Below are 9,057 nucleotides of genomic sequence, written 5' to 3'. Positions count from 1 at the left end.
TCACAACGGGGTGTTCTCCTCCCTCCAACCAGTGCCGCCATTCCTCCAGGGCCAGTTTGATGGCGAGGAGCTCCCGATCGCCCACGTCATAATTTCGTTCCGCTGGTGTCAGCCGTCGAGAGAAAAAGGCACATGGGTGCAGCCTGCCCTCCACCCACTGGGAGAGAACGGCCCCCACCCCTGAGTCCGATGCGTCCACCTCCACCACGAATGGTCGGGTGAGGTCAGCCTGGATCAAAATGGGAGCAGAGGAAAACAGACGTTTCAAATGGGCAAACGCCCGCTGTGCTGAACTAGACCAGAGAAAAGGCTGCTTGGGAGAGGTGAGCCGTGTGAGAGGAGTGACCACCGCACTAAAGTTTCTGATGAACTTCCTGTAAAAGTTGGCGAACCCGATAAACCTTTGCAGTTCCCGACGTGTCTTGGGCTCGGGCCACTCTACCACTGCCCTCACTTTGGCAGGGTCGGCTCGCAACTGCCCCTTCTCCACAATAAACCCCAAAAACGGCACAGACTGAACATGAAACTGGCACTTCTCACCCTTGACGAAAAGCCGATTCTCCAGCAGACGCTGCAGCACCAGTCTCACCTGTTTCACGTGTTCGGCTCGGGTCCTAGAGAAAATGAGGATGTCGTCTAAATAGACAAACACAAAGTGGTTAATAAAGTCACGCAGCACATCATTAACCATAGCTTGGAAAACAGCGGGGGCGTTGGTGAGTCCGAAAGGCATAACCAAATATTCGAAGTGCCCCAGATGAGTGTTAAACGCCGTCTTCCATTCATCCCCTTCGCGAACACGAACCAGATGGTATGCATTACGGAGGTCGAGTTTGGAAAAGATGGTCGCCCCCTGGAGTAGTTCGAACGCTGAGGCCAGAAGAGGGAGGGGATATCTGTTCTTGACTGTAATCTTATTCAGGCCCCGAAAATCTATACAGGGGCGGAGAGACTTGTCCTTTTTCTGTACAAAAAAGAATCCAGCCCCCAGCGGGGACATGGACGGGCGAATTAGACCGGCAGCAAGGGAGTCCGTGATGTAACGCTCCATCGTCTCACGTTCGGGTTTAGAGATGCTGTAAAGCCGGCTGGTGGGTAATGGGGCGCCGGGGTGCAGATCTATCCCGCAATCGTAAGGGCGATGAGGCGGGAGGGACACTGCCAGGTCTTTGCTGAATACCTGAGCCAAATCGTGGTACTCCGGAGGGACGGCTGAAAGATCAGGCGCCTTCACTTGAGCCGCTGGAGTTAGGGGCAATAAACTGGGCACCGCTGCACGTAAACAATGTTCATGGCACCACTCGCTCCATCCTGTCACGTGTCCCTGAGCCCAGTCGATCTGCGGGTTGTGTTGTGTGAGCCATGGGAACCCCAAGACCAATGGTGTGCCGGGGGCTCTAAACAGAAACAGGGAAACTTTCTCGACATGGTTACCAGAAAGAACTAAGGTCAGATCGGCTGTGCGATGAGTTATTTCCGCTAACGGGCTGCCGTTAAGAGCCGAGACTTGAAGAGGCTCCTGGAGAGGAATTGCAGGAAAACCCAACCGTCTAGCGAGCGATTCGTCCAGAAAACTCTGTTCGGCCCCAGAATCCACTAACGCACTGCACAGATGGGGGTGAGATTGAAAAACCAACTTAGCAGGACAACTCAGATGGGAGGCAGTGTTCATGGTCGCACCCGTCAGTATTCCCACCGCTACTGACGGGCTTGGTCGTTTCCCCGAGAGGGGCATGCGTCAGCAAAATGTCCCTTCTTCCCACATGCAAAACACTCACCCGTCTGGCGTCTCCTCCTCCAATCTGTGGAGCTCAATCGTGCTCTGCCTAGCTGCATAGGCTCCTCCGCCTCCGTAGGTCGCGGGTCCGTCCCTCTCCATTCCAGAGCCGGCAATTCCGCCCGCCACCTAGCGCCTCCCGGTGTCCGCCTGCCGAACTCCCGCAGGTGGTCGTCCAACCTAATACATAAATCAATCAACGCACTCAAAGTGTTAGGCAAGTCTTTTGTAGCCAACTCACGCTTCAGTCCCTCATTCAGACTGTTCAAGAAGGCGCCCCGCAGCGCCGTTTCCTCCCAACCAGTCTCCTCAGCGAGGATCCAGAAGTCCACCGAGAAGTCAGCGACGCTCCTCCGGCCCTGCTTCAAGGTAAACATCCTATGCGCAGCACTGTCAGGGTTAGTTCCTTTATCAAAAACGCTACGAAATTTGCTCAAAAACTCAGTGTAAGAAATCTGAGGCTGGGAGTTCAGGACCGCTTGTGCCCACTGCAAGGCTCGGCCCGTCAACAGCTCCACCATCAAGGCTATTTTAGAACCATCAGTGGCGTAGGCCTGAGCCTGCTGCCTAAAGATGAGGGCACACTGCGTCAAAAATCCCCTACTCTTGTCCAATTCCCCAGAAAATTTTTCTGGGACAGGCAATGAATGTTCCCGTGGTGGCGGAGGAGGGGAGGGAGGCAGTGGGCAAGCAACAGCGACGCTGATCGGGGGTGGCGCTGGTGAAGGGCCCCCCGCAGCTCCAGACGGAGATAGCAGCATACCTTTTAGCTCCGTCACAACCTGGATTAGCGCTGATTGCTCCCTGGAGACATGGTGTAACATCTTCTCGTGGCGTTCTAATTGCCCCGCCTGGAGCGACAGCTCGCGCCGCCAGGATGACGAGTCCGCTGAGTCCGCTTGGCTGGAACGTTCTGTCATGGTGAAATGGAAGTAAAGGACTCAGGTGCGAGACTTCTTGCAGAGTGACAGTGAATTTATTCACAGTGAAAAGGTGAGTCAATAGTTCGAGTCTGTAATCCAGAAAGAGCAGTGCAATAATAATCCAAAACCGCTCCTATGACTTCTCCCCTCAGTGACAGTGCTGTAATAATCCAAAACCGCTCCTTGACTTCTCCCCGCAGTGACAGTGCTTGTAATAATCCAAAACCGCTCCTTGTGCCGGCTCCTCCTCCGATATCTGTATCCTGGGGGCAGATGAGAAAAACACACGCACTGTAACTCAACCGTTCTCTCTTTCACAAGCTGAGTATACTAGCCACGATTACGCTACCCGGTTTAGTTCAACGTTCCAGCGTTGGTTGTGACTCGATAGGGCTGCTTCAGATCAGTTGTAGCCGGCGAAGTAATTACGTACAGGTGCGACGCTTCCAGCTGCCGTGCCGTGCCACGGCTTCCGGAGGTACATGTCTCCGCAGCAAAACACATGCACAAGATGGAGAGGAGAACACGACGCAGTACACACAAACACCCCCAAAAAGTGGCAAGGTAATCGGTGAGGACACCTAACCGTGACATTTTTACAGTATGTGTCAGAATCATTTGCTCTGTCACAGTTTAAAAGTTTCTTAAACTTGTCATATTCAGTATAACTCAGTGAATCTTTCAATTTTCTTTCAATTTTAAACAGAGGAGGGCTTCCTCACGCAAAACCACAAGTTCTTGATGAAGACTTTCTGGACCTCGTTCAGGTTCATGACTATTAGCATCTCATCTCAGACTGTGAATAGAAACGCTTCATAACATCCTGATGATAAACCAGATTTGAAGTTTCCCGTTTTGATGCTGTTCAGTAAGTTGGTGCTGAGAACCAACGGAGGGAAAAACAACAACTTAAACAACAGAGAAAACTGTTGAATTCAGGGCTTCAGACCAACATTGATATCTTTCATCACATTCTGAGATAGAAGAGCTGGATCGAGTTGAACAAGATTTCCAAAACATTAAAGAATCTGTGATTTATATCTATTTTAAGTGTGTTTAAAAAAAATAATGCTATGTAAGATGAATGGAGGAGTAGATGAGGTGGACAGCACGATAAAAAATGTACACATTTTCCCACTGTTGTGCAAGTGTGGTCTTTGGCCTGCTGCAGAGGAGGGGTGACGCAGTGAGCTCACAGGGCGGAGCAGAGGTGGGAAAGAGCAGGTGTGCTGAACTGGATCGATGAATGGAAACTCTCTTTTGATGTCTTGCAGATAGACGGAGCGGGAGAGTGACAGTCAGAGTAGTGCCTGTGTCCTGGACAGAAGCCCGAAACCGTACTAATCACTACTGTCAATAAAAGCACTGCTAAAACGGCAAAGCTGACATGTCCATCCTTGGATCCTGTGTCACACCCACATTCTCACCTGAGGTTTCAGTGACGTGTCATGATTCGAGTTTTGAGGAGAAGACAAACGACTGCATGGTCTCAGTAGATGCCAGAATAGTGATCTTTATTACACACTTCTAAGACAGAAGCATGGGAAGACAAGTGTACAGCCACAGATCTCCGCCGGGCGGCGGCTCTCCATATCTTTTATATTATTCATGATGACGTCACACAGACCTTACTGGAAATGATATCAAGTCCCCACAATCCCAAAAGTTCTCCTTATATAGACATCAGATGGTACTTTTAGAGAAAAACAAGTGTGTGATCTGTTGTGCATTTTGTGAAACTGTGAGTCCAACTAGAGGAGATGTCCTGAGACGACCTCCCTTTGTTAATAAGTGTGTATGTGAGGGAACGTGCGTGTCTTTCATAAGTCTGTATATATGTGCACGTTAGTGAGGCCTGACTACGTGCAAAACTGAATGTAACAGTCTAGCTCGAGTGGAGTGGTGATGTTGCAACAGCCTATAAGATAAGATAAGATAAGATAACCTTTATTAGTCCCACACGTGGGAAATTTGTTTTGTCACAGCAGGAAGTGGACAGTGCAAAAGTTATGAGGCAAAATAGAAAGAAAGAAAGCAAATAGAAAGAATAATACAGGTCAATCCAACAGATCTAATGATTTTCACACTCTTTAAAGTCAGAGGTCTAAGGCAAACTAAAACTACATACTGATCACCCCCTCTATATTAAGAGTATAATATGATCTAGAACAGTATCATAATGCAACTACTTTGATCTCACATATAAGGTAACATATGATAACAAAATAATCTCACATTTCCCCCTTTAATCTCTTCTCCCAAAGAGATTCCTTACATCGTACACTCTAATGTTGCAATGTCCACATCTCCTTGGTCCCGAGACCCTCTGTCCCCCTTTAACGGGTGGACCGTATGGGGGATGACCTCTGCCTTTACGCAGTTCAGATACAAGCAAAGTTAGATTTACACCCATGACAGCAGTTACAGATGACACTCCCATCAGTCCCCAATTCTCCCACAGCTTTATTTTTGGGGCTCCGGTTTTTCACCCCCTTTTTACCACTTATACCCTTCAAATGTACTTAGAATAGCCCCTCTGTCTAACGGGCTTTTAACCTTTATTTTATTGGTGCAACTACCAGTATCTTCCAGTCGGGTGATTCTCAGCTTCTTTCTTCGACTTCCGGGGTTAGACCACCCTTCAGTCGTTACACAGATCTGGGGATTATTCTGCCCCACTTTCAAACAAAGATCTGTGTGTTTGTTGTCCGTTGTCACCGCCGTGTCCCCCTTTTTGCCAAAAGCCTCTCGAACCTCGTTGGTCTCTGGTGTTCCTAGTTTTCACCAACCCCTTCTTGGTTATTGTTGTGGTTATGGGATCCATCTTCTCAAGGAGCCCCAAGGCCATGACACTTGACCCCAGTTGCTGTGAAGGGTCCCCATATCTCCGTGTCCCCGTCTGGTGTCTGTTCCCTTCTCTGCAAGAGACAGAAAGCCAACACCTCTCCTGCGCTGGCTCTCCTAACCTAATGTTGTTAACTTTGTTTATTCCAATCCTATGCTATGCCTATGTGTGTAAGCGTGCATGCATTTAACCCTCTGCACGTGAAGTCAATAGCTCCAATATATCAATCCGATCCGTTGTCGGATGAAGCTTTTGACCTTCATAGACTAAGTGCCAGCTCCTTATAAGCACATTTGCAATGTGTGTATAAAAATGAACAACAGACCTCAAAACAAATTGGGCATTCTTAATTCCAACTTAAGTGTAGTACTCAGTTTCTGATCATCTAATTATGCTTCTCACTGGTCCCCTAAATTGTCTAAAAACCTTTAATTTTGCCATACCTAAATTATTAAAACACAAACCAAATCATAGACCCCCTATATAGCTTTTGCCTTTATGAGCACACTTCAATAATGAGCAACAACCTGCAATCTGTACCAAAAATCTTCATGGTCACACCTGCAATTAAAGATCAAATGCACTTTATACCTGTTTTAATTCTTCCTTATATAGAACCTCCTCAGTTTCAGGTTAGTTGCGATTAGTCTCAATTAATCGTTCTAGTTGTATTTTGCAATTCAGCTAAAAAGCAAACCTGTTAAAGCAAACAGCTTATTTACAACCACCTGCAAATCATAAGAGTAATAAAAGATTCAGCACAACAGACAAGTATCATGTTTAGGATTTCTCTGATCATTAAATCACTATTATTGCCACAATTTGTTTTATTCACCCTTTGGGCAATGTTACTCCACTTGTGTATCACTACCAAGAGCTCCCTAGTGGCCAGTTAGTGAGCTCTGTCAAACTGTCCCCAAATTAGTTATTTGTTATTATTACTTGTTTTCATGTCACTTGTCTGTTTTCTACTGCACCCTTCTCACGCATTCTTAACAAAGCAAAGCAAACATTAGCAGCACATTGACCGCAGTCAGGCATCCACATTCCAGAGGTGCTATAAAAAGATTTCCTGTCAGAGGAGGAGTGTAAATGTTAACGCTGCGCAGTTACCTCTGTAAGCAACACAAGACACAAAAATGGCATTTACAGGTTCACTCATCCTCGAATATTTTGTCATCCTTCTACTCCTGTAAAAAGAAACACACATAAATTCATCCACCCTTTTATCCTATCTAGGTGGAGGTGGTTAACCTTGAGTCATGGTCAAGTCTTGTCATCTTTTACCAGTCAGTCCGTTTGTTTTTATTTCCAGTCTTTCATCCATTCATTCTTCCATTCCTCCATTCTTTCTTTCTTTGCTGATTGTGGAAACCATCGCCACATTTAGATTTCCGCCCTCAGCAAAATGACGTCATCTCAAAAAGAAAACAAGAACTTGAGATCGGATTACCTCGCTGAATCCTTTTTTAGACAGGGACTCTCGTTTCTAATTGTCCCCATAAGTGTTTCCTCCAGAACCCATTTCAATGCGGAGAAACTCACTTACAACAATTTTCTCGCCGACGTGTAATGCTTGTAATTTCCGATGTGCAGATCTGCTTAAAGAAAAGATTCACAAACAAAAATCAGTGCACTGTTCAAAATATAAAACAAAATAAAATGAAAAATAACAAAAACAAAATGCAGACGCCCGGGTCTTAGGACTTGTCACTGAATATTCCTCCCTTCAATAAAAATACCAACCTAAACCTACACAGAGTCAAATCAACACCACCTCAACCTTTTCATATTCATAAACCTATATGTTTTGCGTTCGTGAAACAAAATAGAACCGTTTCCATATTAAGTAATTTGAGCTCTTGAAATGTTTTAATTCTCTTAAGTCTGCCAGTTTATTTCAACACTTATTCAATGACTTTTATTCAACTGCTACTTGGTCACTCAAATCTTAGCTGTTCAAATTGCCTAGAGTTCAACAAAGTCTAGATCCCCGTTATCATGAAACTTGAACGGGTGTACGATGATTTACTTACAGTAATTTAGAATCATCACTCAACCTAGCTCTACTACTGGCACTGCGTGACTTTTCTCACACTGGAAACCAGAATTTAGTACAGAACTTTAATACCTCAGGCAATCGTGTTCAAGGGCTGCCCCCCCTTTCTCTTCTTCTTTGTCCGTGTGTTCCTCCTTTTATTAAATCTCCATCACAATGATGTGGCGCTCTGAAATAAGACTCACACTGTTAATTCATCATTTTCACTCTGCACCACTGCTCAGGCTGTTTTCTTTTCTTTTTAGTGTACAGTAAACAATTGAGTCGAGGCCTTAAGCCCCAGATATCTCGCACAGGCATCGTTTTCATAACCAAACCGCTCCGGACCCTGCTCCCCAGATGTCACGGGAGTGGAACGGACTCAGGCGCAGACTGAGGTAGCACAGTTCAACGACACTTTATTAATCACACTGGTGCACTATATACACGTGAAGGGGGGGGAAACACCAGGGTCCCGGGGATCACTTGGCTGGGGAGACACACTTCTTCGCACTCGCTCTGCTCCTCGTCCAAACAGTCTCCACACAAGCAGCTCAGCTCACTCTCCTACTCACGGGGTCCAGGGGTCACAAAAGGGCTGATCCAGGTAAACCTGTTTACACAGACGAGGGTAAGTCGAAGGCAAACACGGGAACAGTAGAATCGCAAGGAAGCCAGGCAATACTAACGAGAGTTACTCAATATTCCAGCGACGAACAGCTCAGAGCCCCAGCCTTAAGAGCCAGAGAACTGCAATCCGCTCGAGATCAGCTGCAGGTGCGTGGGCCAAGGGCAGGAGCCCAATCAGAGCTCCGCCCAGGCAGACAGGTAGGAGAGACAGAGTGAGAGAAAAACAACAAACACTTGTGGCCACACTGGGCTGGCCGGGGAGGCACAGGGACCATGACACCAGACCACACAAATGCCCTCTGGGCTTATTATTGTAACAGATTCTGTCTTTGAATTTGTTGTGTGCAGCATTGAGCCTTTGTCAGTAAAGCATTCTTCATTGCAGCAGCTGGAGCATTGTGTGTCACTTCTTAGTGAATTAAATCAACATTTTGATTTTGGTGCATGGGTATGTATCAGTTTTCACTCCCTCAACGAGTGCATAAGTGTTCATGTGTGTGTTTCTCTTCATTCTAAGTCGGCGCATGCAGAAGTGTGTGTTTGTGTGTTGGTGTATGTTTGTGTTCATCACCTTCCTGTTCTGTAGTTTAGGTAAACCAGCGGCCTGAAGCATGCCCTGGGGTCCTGCCCTCCTCTTTGGGTCTGTTTGCATCCGTTGTTGCAGCTGCCTGCATCTTCTCCTTGTAACTTGACCCTTTTGCTTCTGTAGCTCTTTCAGGGTTTACTCCTGCTGTTGGAGCTTTGCGTCAGGTCTGACGACCTCCCGCTCCAGCAAGCTTCCGCCTGATTTCAAGTCCTGTACGTGAAACTCCAAGTCTGACTGATGAGTTCAATTAGCAGCCAG

The 9,057-nt window shown here is 46.8% G+C and overlaps 1 long non-coding RNA gene across 1 annotated transcript; it reads right to left on the bottom strand.

Annotated features, from left to right (window-relative positions):
• Window positions 1-5,571: 5,571 nt before the first annotated feature.
• On the bottom strand, window positions 5,572-7,938 carry LOC146713650 (uncharacterized). Its single transcript, XR_014918232.1, has 2 exons — window positions 6,107-7,938; window positions 5,572-6,072 (listed from the first exon to the last, which is right to left on the bottom strand). It is a non-coding gene; the product is annotated as an uncharacterized LOC146713650 (long non-coding RNA).
• Between the last annotated feature and the right edge of the window lie 1,119 nt (window positions 7,939-9,057).

The sequence above is a fragment of the Copadichromis virginalis genome, linkage group LG3 (assembly GCF_057382275.1).
Source record: "Copadichromis virginalis isolate Kocher_CV1m ecotype Utaka linkage group LG3, C_Virginalis_male_GT1.1, whole genome shotgun sequence".
Lineage (NCBI taxonomy): Eukaryota > Metazoa > Chordata > Actinopteri > Cichliformes > Cichlidae > Copadichromis > Copadichromis virginalis.
This window is presented reverse-complemented; position numbering and strand designations above follow the sequence as displayed.